Below are 13095 nucleotides of genomic sequence, written 5' to 3' on the forward strand. Positions count from 1 at the left end.
GGTTAAGATACAGGGAGCGAAAGGCTATTTACAATTTGTACAGAAACCAGATGGCAGTTATAAGGACGAAGGGCATGGAAGGGAGGCAGTGATTGAGAAAGGAGTAATACAGGGTTGTAGTCTATTCCCGATGTTATTCAGTCTGTATATTGAGAAGCAGTAAAGGAAACAAAATAAAAATTCGGAGTAGGAATTACAATCCATGAAGAAGAAATAAAACCTTTGAGGTTTTCCGATGGGGTAATTCTTTCAGAGACAGCAAAGGACCTGGAAGAGCAGTTGAACGGAACGAACAGTGTCTTGAAGGGAGGATATAAGATACGTATCAACAAAAGCAAAACGAAGATAATGGAAATCAATCGAATTAAGTCAGGTGATGCTGAGGGAATTAGATTAGGAAAGGAGAGATTTAAAGCAGTAAGTGAGTTTTGCTATTTGGCGAGCAAAATAACTGATGATGATCGAAGTAGAGCGGGTATAAAATGTAGACTGGCTATGGCAAGGAAAGCCTTTCTGAAGAAGAGAAATTTGTTAACGTAGTGTAAAGATTTAAGTGTCAAGAAGTCTTTTCTGAAAGTAGTGGAGTATATGGAGTATAGTCATGTATGGAAGTGAAACCCGGACGATAAATGGTTCAGACAAGAGGAGAATAGAAGCTTTCGAAATGTGGTGCTACAGAAGAATGCTGAAGATAGATGGGTAGATCACGTAACTAATGAGGAGGTATTGAACAGAACTGCGGACAAGAGGAATTTATGGCACAACGCGAGCAAAAGAAGGGATCGATTGGTAGGACACGTTCTGAGACATCAAGGGATCACCAATTTGGTACTGGAGGGAAAAGTGGGGGGTAAAAATCGTAGAGGGAGACCAAGAGATGAATACACTAAGCAGATTCAGAAGGATGTAGGTTACAGTAGTTACTCGGAGATGAAAAAGCTTGCACAGGATAGAATAGCATGGGGAGCTGCATCAATCCAGTCTCTGGACTGAAGGCCACAATAATAACAATCACTAATCAATAAATAAGTTAATATAAGAACATGAATCGAGAGGTGTCACTTCAATCTTACGATCAAAATACATGGAAATCCCTTATAATCATCAACCTGAATAGTTCTCTGATAGCTCAAAAACGTCGCAACCCATAGTTACAGAATCTTTCCTGGCAATCACATCCTAATGTTTATCGTCCGTAAACTGTCGTTATCGGCAAGAGTGTGAGATACTTAGTACCGGTATGAAGTAGTTCTGTATTGATTGCAAGAAATGAAATGGAATAACGTAAACTCGGACCTTTCACTCCTCTAGAATCTATACTCTCTTACGATTGTGAGGTAGCAAGTGAGACGGATATCACCGACATCACGTCCTCCATACTACCAGCAGTATTTTATCACCGATAAGTATTAAGTCCATCGTAAGAGCGCCAGAAGCAGCCACCCCGTGCCACTACTCCGTCTCAGCATTTGCCCGCAGTTTACAGTCTCCACGCTCCCCGTTTGTATTCGAGGCCGCCGTATTTATGCTAGTGCCTGTTATCCGCTGCATCGTCCCAACCATATCTTTCTACACGAAACAGTCCACTGTATCTTTACCTCTTGAATATTCCAATTGCTTCTATTGCATTTAATGGCTTCAAATGTATTGATTTTGTCACCTTGTTCCACCGAGCTTTTACCAATTGTTGCTCTTATACTGGGTGTTAAGGGTACAGGTGCAGATATTTTGATATTTGGTACCTTAATTTGCACCCGCGTCTGTGTGTTAGTTGCTTTTTGTCTGCATCTAATTGCCTTTCCCAATTTCAGGACATAATTTCTTACCCGATTTTTTTATATTGCTTCACAGAAGTACTACCACTTCGTGGCTGGACTTCCTAGGATGAATGGATAAGTTTCACTTTATTTCCACGTGAGAAGGGTATTGAGCAGTTGATCCTTTGACCGTTTTAAGACTTTTTTTCTTTATTATATTTCATAAATGTTACATTTTGTTCCATTCGACAGTACATTTCTGTCACACAACGTTACATTTTCTCCTTTTTTTGTTTATAAACATACAATGTTACATCATTGGTGTGCCTCGATGATGGCGCAGGAAACTCTGGCGTCATGCCACCTCTCAGGGTGACAGATCCCACATGATCAAGATGTCTCGTAGTGCTTCTATTGTAGCGAATTGATTTTATGTGGATGATATGATTACTTCCCTGACGATCTCCACGTGCAGTTCCGGATGCAGATCCCTGATCCTTGTCCATGTAGGTGCTGCAAGGATTAACCGTAGACAACTGTTTTGTAGGGTTTTCAGCGGTTTGAGATTGCTGTTGCAGGTGAGAAGTACCCTTATAAGATTGACGGCAGGACTGTTGCTCGATGGAGGCGTAGTTTGGCCCTGACGTTCAGATGTTGACTCGACGGAAGAGGATATAATTGACGAAACACGTGCATAGTACTGCTCCGTTTCCATTGAACATGGTTCTTGAAAAGGACGGACGTAACTGCTCCATGGAGTTGACTACGCCTGTCAGTATAAACCATCTGTTCTGCGTCCACACATCAGTAACTGACCTGTTGCCCAAGGGAAAGTAAACAGTTAATGACTTGCTTCTGCCACTCATTCTTGGACGTCTTAATCAACTTAAAACCATATTAAGCGTAACTGCTATATTATTAGTGTGCAATGAAGTAACGTTGTTCCGTACACAGTCTTCATTCATCAATAAAAATATCTGTACTCATACGCCTAATATTGTAATTTCTGGCTTTATTCAGCTTGTGATCCTAGGAAATGCCTGGGTTGTCTGCTTATGGTATGCGATCTTTTTAATTTTATGTTAATGAGACTAAGATGTCACCAATCGATCTCTTGTTGACATTGTCACGAGCAAATCAGTTTGCTTTTGGCACTGTATTCTGTCTGAAGATGATCTAGAATATTTTTTTTATTTCTGTGTTCGTGTGTGTGTGTGTGTGTGTGTGTGTGTGTGTGTGTGTCAGAGAGAGACAGAGAAAGAGAGAGGAAGAGATAGAGAGAGAGAGAGAGAGAGAGAGAGAGAGAGAGAGGGAGAAAGTGAGTAGGTGATTAAGTACATCATTTCGGATACTATCCGCCTGCTTAGCTGAGTGGTAACGTGCTTGCCTACCGTGCAGCGGGCCCGGGTTCGATTCCCGCCAGGTTGGAGATTTTCTGCGCCCATGGACTGGCAGTTGTGCTGTCCTCAACATCGTCTCATCCTCATCGACGCACAAGTTGCCCAGTGTGGCATAACATGAAATAAGGCTTGCAACACTGAACTTCCCCCGTCGGAGCCTCCCGCCCAACAATGCCATACGATCATTTCATTTCATTTCGGTTACTGACGCAATCAGCACTTTGTACTTCTGTTGGTAGGTTATGAATTTCTCAATGTGCCTGCCAGAACTGATTCAACCTTGATTTGATAAAACAGATTTAACAACGTTTAACAGATAAAACACTAATTAGAAAATGAAAGACCGTTGCTGTTTCCGTCAACGACTCTCCAACAAAGTGATTTTCGTCCACTCTTCATCAAACGTTACCTGGTTGTTACAAATGCTGTTACGTTGCTGGTCATGAAATGTGTTTGGTAGTGAACAAGCAATTTCAGTTGAACTACCATTCCTATAGTAATACATTAATGCAACATTCATACACTTTTGATAACTTGTTGGGTACTTGAGTGAGAATGAATACACGATATTACAGTAACAACCAGCATTATCTTTTCGGTAGAAGCAGGTATGTCCACTACGAAAATCGACAACCAATACTATTTATTGTTTTTCAAATGTTTCACATTTTCTCGAAGTTCTCTCCTTCAAGTTTTGTGCGCAAGTGTAATCTACAAATTCAATAATAATTCTGCGTCACGCATTCATAGTAAGGTTTCCCAGAAATGCTTCATAGGTCGATACAATCTTGCCATCTTGTCTATAGATGCCTCTTGTTGCTTTTGGCCACGTACAGGAATTGCATGAAGGTATACGGAGTTATTGACCTTGACCTTGTCCTCAAAGTAAATATGAATTTGCCTTGATTTGGAAAATACTTTGGTTTTCTCAGCCCTCTAAAAGGTTGGTGAAAGAAGTTTCTGCAGAGGCTTGTTTTGGCCAACTTCTGGAGGTTTGCGCAAAGCTGATAAAAATATCCTGAACGTTCTAAGCAATGATTATTGCCGCACCATCTTCAGGTACAATTAAGGCGGACTGCAACAATCACCGCACATCATTCCTTGGCACTTTCCTCCGTCACTCTGCTGCTGCACTTACTTTATTAGGGAACAACCAGTTATATGTCTGCTGCTTAACCTCTGTCTCGTGTTACTACAGCCATGTTTAGTCAAGAAAATGGAGAGAGACGCCAAACAAGGTGAACTTTTTGAGTTCTCGTCACGTGTTTCATGCATTTTTGTGACAGGTCAAAATGACTGGTCACTGTCGCCATCCGTCTCTGTTAACACGTGACCAACAACTGAAAGTCAAGCACATTTCACTTACGTTGTACGTCTCAGGTACCGAATGAGACACTAACTTTCAGCTGATTCCTTGATATTTAGAAATATTTGCATGTACGCCTATATTATATACCAGAACCTTAACGGTCTTTGGACATTTATAAATTCCTCATATAAACAGCAGTAGCCTTTTTCTGTGAGACCATTTTCTCTGTTTGATGAGTCTTAGACATCGACAACAGATTGCTACCATTCGTTAGCCCTTAAGATATTGTAATAATACTAAGACGAAACCGAGCCATCAAGCCATTTCAGAATCTCTTCAGACCTTCACAATCCACAACGCGACTTGTGTACACCTGACATCCACCTGTATAAGTTACGAAAACTGTTACACCAGTCCAGTTTACATAGAACTCACTGATAACCTTATCACTGAACGTCAATATACGCTTTTTCATTTCTCACTTACCATTCTCAGCCAGTTATACGGTTCTGATTTGACATCACCACTTTCGCTGCACAGATTGTAATTTACTTTGTTCTTCTGCCGTGATATCTCAGTATCTCATGCTGCATGAAACTGTCGCGAGGGAAGCCTGGAACAAAAACAAAATTTGTATTTTTCACTGCAGTTGTACTAGTAGTACTGGAGTACCAATTTTGTTCATAAAATATTACGAGAATATGTTATCTGATGTTCGAAAATTTATGTCTCTCTCTGAACTTGTAGGTCAGTATCCCGTTGAATTTTTAAACCACAAGCTCCTAAGAGTCGATTTTCTGCAATTTGTATTAGGCAACACTAGTGAGGTTGACCTGTAGTCGCTTCTGAATTGACTGTAAATTAGTGAAAACAATAACAAAGATGAGTGGAAGAAAAGTAGTAAGAGAATGCTGGCACATCGGGGACCCGCTTCAGCCCCTGTAGTTTCATGAAGTTCCGATAGGTGGCGGTGTTATACATAGCCTTGAAAATGGCATGTGAGAGAGCTATCATTGAGTTTCTTTTGGTGGAAGACCAGAGCATCGCAGACATTCATAGGCGCTTACAGAATGTCTACGGAGATCTGGCAGTGAACAAAAGAGTTGTGAAATGTTGGCCGAGGCGCCTGTCATCATCATTACAACGTCGCACATACCTGTCCAACCTCCTGCGTGGCGCCCTGCCAAACACAGCTGTGACTCCTGAAGTGTTGGTATGTGCGGAAACTCTCATTCGAGGTGATCGATGGATCACACTCAAACCCCTCGCTGCTCAACTGGACGTCTCTGTTGTTAGTGCTAACACAATTATCTACCAGTTGCCAACCTCTTCATCTTACAGTAGCACTTTGCAACCTACGTCCTCAATTATTTGCTGAATGTATTCCAATCTTGGTCGTGCTCTACAGCTTTTGGCCTCTACAGCTCCCTCTTCCAATATGGAAGTAATTCCCTGATGTCTTAACAGAGGTCCTATCATCCTGTCCCTTCCCTTTGTCATTGTTTTCCACATTTTCCTTTCCTCTCCGATTCTGCATAGAATTTCATCATTCCTTTCTCTATCAACCCATCTAATTTTCAACATTCATCTGTAGCCTCACATCGCAAATGCTTCGATTCTCCTCTGTTCCGGTTTTACCACAGTCCATGTTTCATTACCATGCAATAGTGTGCTCCAAACGCACATTCTCAGAAATTTCTTCCTCAAATTGAGGCCTATGTTTGATAGCAGTAGACATCTCTTGCCCAGGCATGTCCTTTTTGCCAGTGCTATTCTGCTTTTGATGTCCTCCTTGCTCCGTCATTCTGCTTCATCTACTTCGTGTCTATCTTTAATGGTGCTAAGTTTCTCGCTGTTCTCCTTTCTGCTACTTCTATTACTTTCGTCTTACTTCTATGTACTCTCAATCCATATTCTGTACTCATTAGACTATACATTCCATTAAGCAGATCATATAATTCCTGTTCACTTTCACTCATAATAGCAAAGTCATCAGCGAATCTTATCACTGATATCCTTTCACCTTGAATTTTAATTCCACTCCTGAACCTTTCCTTTATTTCCACCATTGCTTCTTCGATTTACAGATTGAACAGTAGGGACGAAAGACTACATCCCCGTCTTACACCCTTTTTAACCCGAGCATTTCTTGGTCGTCCATTCTATTATTCCCCCTTGGCTCTTCTACGTATTGTATATTACCCATCACACCCTGTAGCTTACCGCTATTTCTCTCAGGATTTCAAAGTACTTGCACCATTTTAGATTGTCGAACGCTTTTTGCAGGGCGACGAATCCTATGGGCGTGTCTTGATTTTCCTTTAGTCTTGCTTCCACTACCAACCGCGACGTCAGAATTACCTCTCTGGTGCCTTTGCCTTTCCTGAAGCTAAGCTGATCGTTATTTAACACGACCTCAATTTTCTTTTCCATTCTTATGTATTTTATTCCTGTCAGCAACTTGAATGCATGAGCTGTTAAGTTCATTGTGCGATAATTCTCGCACTTGTCAGCTCTTGCAGTCCTCGGAATTATGTGGATGACATTTTTCCGATAGTCAGGTGGTATCTCGCCGGACTCATATATTCTACAGATGGCGTGAATAGACGTTTTGTTGGCACTTCCCCCAACGATTTTAGAAATTTTGATGGAATGTTATCTATCCCTTCTGTCTTATTTGATTTGAAGTCCTCCAAGGCTCACTTAACTTCTGATTCAAATACTGGCTCCTCTGTTGTTGTAGTGGTCTTCAGTCCTGAGACTGGTTTGGTGCAGCTCTCCATGCCACTCTATCCTGTGCAAGCGTCTTCATCTCCCAGTACCTACTGCAACCTACATCCTTCTGAATCTGCTTAGTGTACTCATCTCTTGGTCTCCCTCTACGATTTTTACTCTCCAAGCTGCCCTCCAATGCTGAATTTGTGATCCCTTGATGCCTCAGAACATGTCCTACCAACCGGTCCCTTCTTCTAGTCAAGTTGTGCCACAAACTCCTCTTCTCCCCAATTCTATTCAATACCTCCTCATTTGTTTTGTGATCTACCCACATAATCTTCAGCATTCTTCTGTAGCACCACATTTCGAAAGCTTCTATTCTCTTCTTGTCCAAACTATTTATCGTTCATGTTTCACTCCATACGAATACTTTCAGAAACGACTTCCTGACACTCGATGTTAACAAATTTCTCTTCTTCAGAAACGCTTTCCTTGCCATTGCCGATCTACATTTTATATCCTCTCTACTTCGACCATCAGCAGTTATTTTGCTCCCCAAATAGCAAAACTCATTTACTACTTTAAGTGCCTCATTTCCTAATCTAATTCCCTCAGCATCACCCGACTTAATTCGACTACATTCCATTATCCTCGTTTTGCTTTTGTTGATGTTCATCTTATATCCTCCTTTCAAGACACTGTCCATTCCGTTGAACTGCTCTTCCAAGTCCTTTGCTATCTCTGACAGAATTACAATGTCATCGGCGAACCTCAAAGTTTTTATTTCTTCTCCATGAATTTTAATACCTACTCCGAACTTTTCTTTTGTTTCATTTACTGCTTGCTCAATATACAGATTGAATAGCACCGGGGAGAGGCTACAACCCTGTCTCACTCCCTTCCCAACCACTGCTTACCTTTAATGTCCCTCGACTCTTATAACTGCCATCTGCTCTAAATCCACTCCTGTTTCTTCTTCTGTCACATCAGACATATCTTCCCCTCATAGAGGCCCTCAATGTACTCTTTCCACCTATCCGCCCTCCCCTCGGCATTTAACAGTGAGATTCCCTTTTCATTCTTTAAGTTACCATCCTTGCTTCTAGTTTCACCGAAGTTCGTTCTGAGTTTCCTATATGCTGAGTCAGCCCTTCCTATAATCATTTCTTTTTCGATTTCTTCACATTTTTCATGCAGCAATTTCGCCTTAGCTTCCCAGCGCTTCCCATTTATTTCATTCTTCAGCGATTTGTATTTCTGTATTCCTGAATTTCCGTGAATATTTTTGTACTTACCTCTGTCATCGATCAACTGAAGTATTTCTTCTGTTACACATGGTTTCTTCACAGTTACCTTCTTTGTACCTATGTTTTTCTTTCCAAGTTCTGTGATTGCCCATTTTAGAAATGTGCATTCCTCTTCAACTCTGTTGCCTACTGGGCTATTCCTCACTGCAGCATCTACAGCCTTAGAGAACTTCAAGCGTGTCTCGTCATTCCTTTAGTACTTCCGTATCCCACTTCTTTGCATACGGATTCTTGCTGACTGATCTCTTAAACTTAGAACCTACTCTTCATAACAACCAATTGCGGCATCCAAAGGCGTGAGCCCGCTGGGTTCCTCACGGCATAACAGACGACCATCTAGATCAACGAAGGACCATCTCTGCGGAACAGCTTGCGCGTTATGAGACTGATCGTGACAATTTTTTGTCGAATATCGTCACAGGTGATGAAACATCTGTTCATCATTTCGAACCGGAAACAAAACAGCAGTCCATGGAGTGGCGCCACAACACCTCTCCTCCGAAGAAAAAGTTCAAAGTCGTACCCTCAGTCAGTAAAATAATGGCGACAATCTTCTGGGGTTTTGTAGGTGTTATTCTTTTTGATGTCCTGCGTTATCGTGCAACATTTAACTCTGAAGTGTATTATGTTAGCCTCAGGAAATTGAAGAAACGATTTCAGCTTGTTCTTCACCATAAAAATGCAAATGAATTTCACCTTCTCCATTTCAACGCCTGGGCTCATACAAGCCTGCGCAACCGACAGGAGCTCAAAAAACTTTATTTGACTGTCCTTTCTCACATACTCTATAACCCGGATCTCGCACATTCTTCCATATGTTTGGCCCAATGAAGGACGCACTCTACAGTAAACATTACTTGGATAATAGGGAGGGTATTGATGCAGTAAATGTTTCCTCCTGCGTCGAACAGCAGAATGGACCATGCGGGCATTCAGGCCCTCTCTGTAAACTGGCATAAGGGCGTCGCGTAGAACTGAGATTATGTTGAAAAATAGGGTTTTGTAGCCAAAAGAGTAGGGAATAATATGGTGTAGTGGAATCCTGTATAAACCAACCTGCTTTCAGAAAAATATGTGTTGCATTACTTATTGAATGCCCGCGTATTTCACAATTGACGTTACCAATCTTCAGCATTCTTTCTTCGTCCTCATGTAGCCAAGACAACTGCACTTAGGCCGAAGTGACGTGGCTGTGACGCTGAACATCGTTGCAGACGAGCTTCCGACGCCAGCTGCTGCCGTTGTGAGTTCTCTTGTGAGAGCTTTTCCAGGCGACAGCGTCGTTAACCGTCGACACATAGCAGAACGTACTTGCGTAGGCGGTGCAGCGCGTCATTTGCTTACCCTGTGTGGCGGGCGGGCAGTATCAACAGGCGCGCGGGCGGCTCAAGCAGTGCCACGAAGCGCCGTCTGCAGCCACGCGAGCAATTAAGTGATGGCGGGGAACCCCCGCGCGCCGGCGGCGGCTGATCAAAGCACCTGATGAAGAGCGCCCGCCAATCAGGCGCCGCTGATACAATAAAACAGCGACAAAGCGCCGACCGCAATTACCGGCCGCCCCGCCACGCCTTCCTTTTGCCTTTTCTTTTCCCTTTTTAACGGTTTTTGTCTCCCACCCCTCGGCAGCGCCTCTCTCAAAAATCGGTGCGCCGGCCAAGGCTGCCGTGGCGGCTGGCACACGTTCCCACAGGCGCGGCCAAAGAGAAACGCCGTGCAGGCTGATTTTCATCAAGATGGACGTGCCGGTCTCGAGGGCCGGCAGGCTGCGACCTAAATATGTCTACGGTGCTGCCCTCCAAATCGTAATTTTGAGCCAAGAGGATAAAAAAGGAAGGTGGACCATTCTTCATAAATTTGCTACGTGCTCGCGAAAGGTACATTTTCAACTGCAGTACAATACAGCGCAATTTGCATAGCTACTTAAAATTACTCGCTATTCAAAATTTTGGAAGCTCCATTGGCGGCAGGTGTATTCTATCTGTTTATTTTCTAAACGGAAGTTTCTAAACGGAGGTGTTTCGTACAAGAATCGAACCTATGACACTGAACACATGCTTTATATTCACGAAGAAACTCAGCGAACTGCATATTGCCACTGCTTCTTTCTCTATGAAGGAACGGAGCTAGACGGGAATATGAGCTGCAGATGTCGCATAGACGAACTGGTAAACCACTTTAAGCGACCTTAAACCGATATCTTCCAGCAGCACAACTATACAGGGTATTAGGGGCGTAATACAGGTATGACAACTGGTACTTTACTATGTGCCCACTTCAGTTTGTTAATTCTCTGCATCTAACAGCCTTCCCGCAAATATATCACATAATTTGATATCTGATGTTTTCTCCACGGCCGTAACTGCATGGAGAAGTGGACTACACCAGGCAGTAGAGACTATCCCTTTAGTGTCCAATCATCCGCACTTCAATATCTGACTAGCTGCCCAGGGGAAAATTAACATTAATGGCTTGCTTGAGCCATGCGTACTTGGAGACACTAACCAATCTAAAAACATAGTATTCGCTGTGACTCTTGAAGTTTTCCCGGCGTATCGAGTATTCCACAAGATTTCGGGATTGCAGCCGGATCTCATCGACACTCGCCTGAAGATGGCTGTAAGGTTGTCAGCCGAAATATCGTGGAAAGAAGTCGATGAGATCCGGTTGCAATCCCGAAATCTTGTGGAATATAGTATTCGCAATAGCCGTAATTATTAGCTGCAAATTAATTAGATACTGATGTAATGTTGTTCAGTATAACGTCCTCAGTCATCAATAAAAATATCTTGACTTGTACCTCTCACACCCACTCTAAGTACAAGGGCAGCCACCTCACAGCTGTGTAATGGCCGAGGAACATTCAACCTAATTCTCATTGAATATAGATTGATTCTCTGATTATTATACAGATTTTCAGTGATGATGGAGAAAGGCAAATGTATCGATTTTTTGTAAGAGACCCTGGCCCCGAAACGACCGAGTCGAAAATTAAAAGCGTAATCTTTCTGATATCTCAGCTAGCAGAATACATGTACTGGGACTGTTATTGCTATGATTGTAGGGTATGCCACTTCGAGAGGTGGTAGTATGGACCAAGAAAAGAAAATAATATCTAGTAAACATGGGCTCTAAAGTTCATACCTTAAGAGCTGTGAGCACTTGTTCGATAGAGAAGTGTTTCATAGTAGCGAAGATGATGAAGTGCCCATAGGTCTTACTTTTTTTTTGTTTTGGTCCATACTACTACCTCTGCAAGTTGCCTACCCTACAATCTTAGCAAATACGGTACCGGTCAGTGTAAACCACCATTCACTTATAACTTCCGACTCGATAATTTCAGGTCAAGGATCCCTTACCCTAAATTGATATACTTCCAGCTTTTCGCGCCGGCCGGGGTGGTCGAGCTGTTCTAGGCGCTACATTCTGGAACCGCGCGACCGCTACGGTCGCAGGTTCGAATCCTGCCTCGGGCATGGATGTGTGTGATGTCCTTAGGTTAGTTATGTTTAAGAAGTTCTAAGTTCTAGGGGACTGATGACCTCAGAAGTTAAGTCCCATAGTGCTCAGAGCCATTTGAACCATTTTGAACCAGTTTTCCGCCATCCATGAAAGTTTTGTACAATCACTCATCACTAATATAATTCTAAGAAAATGTTATTGACAGTATGGAAGATTTAGGATGCAAGACGAAATGACGAAAAGGTTAGCGCAAGATACAAAGAAAGGGAGCGTTGAAACTGGACGTATTACTTGAGAAACTAAAAACTAACTGCACTCCCCGTCAACATGGGAGCGGACCAAGTCTAAATTTTAGGGTGTATCATCCCGTCAATGGAAAAGTGATTTGGGATAGTTTTTCTAACTGAACAAGGAAAGGAAGGAGATTAGCATTTGCCGAAAAGAATCATCCTGATATTCGTGTTAAACGATATAAGGAATCCACGGAAATCGTATTACGTATCCTTCTGCGTGTATTGCCATGTCACTTCACAAAAATAGTGAAAATACTTAATTATTTTCCCTGAGGAAAGCCGCTGCAGCACGGCCGAAACATCGGTATATATATTTCTTATTACAGGTTTCAAGTCGCCTAGCGTCTCATCATCAAGTCATATATGTTTAATATTCGTTATTCAGCACTGCGCGGGTTGTTGTGTAGACCTTGATTCCAGAGGATTATTCTCCGTGCACAAATCATTTTGGAAAGCATATAATCTTTTTTTGCCTCTATCTTTTTCACATCACACCACACGCTCTGCCACATCTAACAACTATCATATGATGGTACAAAATTTTTTAGTATTTTCGCATTTAAATGTTTTATAACACGATGCGGCAGTACACCGAGGATTTTAGTGAGACTGACATCGTTGCGGAAGCTGGCGTATTTATATCTGTACAGCCAGACGGTGATTTAAGCCCCAATCCTCCCGAATGAGACGCCACGTGAGGCGCCTCACTGAACTAGTCAGCAAAGGACCTTTGTTTTAATCACTCTACCCTCTATTTCGCGATAATACACAACAAGCTGTCCTCCTTTGAACTTTTTTGACGTCCTGCGTCAATCCTATCTGGTGCAGATCTCATACCCCACAGAAAGAGCGTAG

At 42.4% G+C, this 13095-nt stretch overlaps 1 long non-coding RNA gene across 1 annotated transcript in view; it reads right to left on the reverse strand.

Moving 5' to 3' along the window:
* Positions 1-4967: 4967 nt before the first annotated feature.
* Positions 4968-13095, reverse strand: part of LOC124592560 — a 223403-nt gene continuing 215275 nt past the window's right edge. Inside the window, exon 3 of the long non-coding RNA XR_006977823.1 lies at positions 4968-5079. This is a non-coding gene — a long non-coding RNA (uncharacterized LOC124592560). The remainder of the gene's footprint in view (positions 5080-13095) is intronic.

The sequence above is a fragment of the Schistocerca americana genome, chromosome 1 (assembly GCF_021461395.2).
Source record: "Schistocerca americana isolate TAMUIC-IGC-003095 chromosome 1, iqSchAmer2.1, whole genome shotgun sequence".
Taxonomy (NCBI): Eukaryota; Metazoa; Arthropoda; class Insecta; order Orthoptera; family Acrididae; genus Schistocerca; species Schistocerca americana.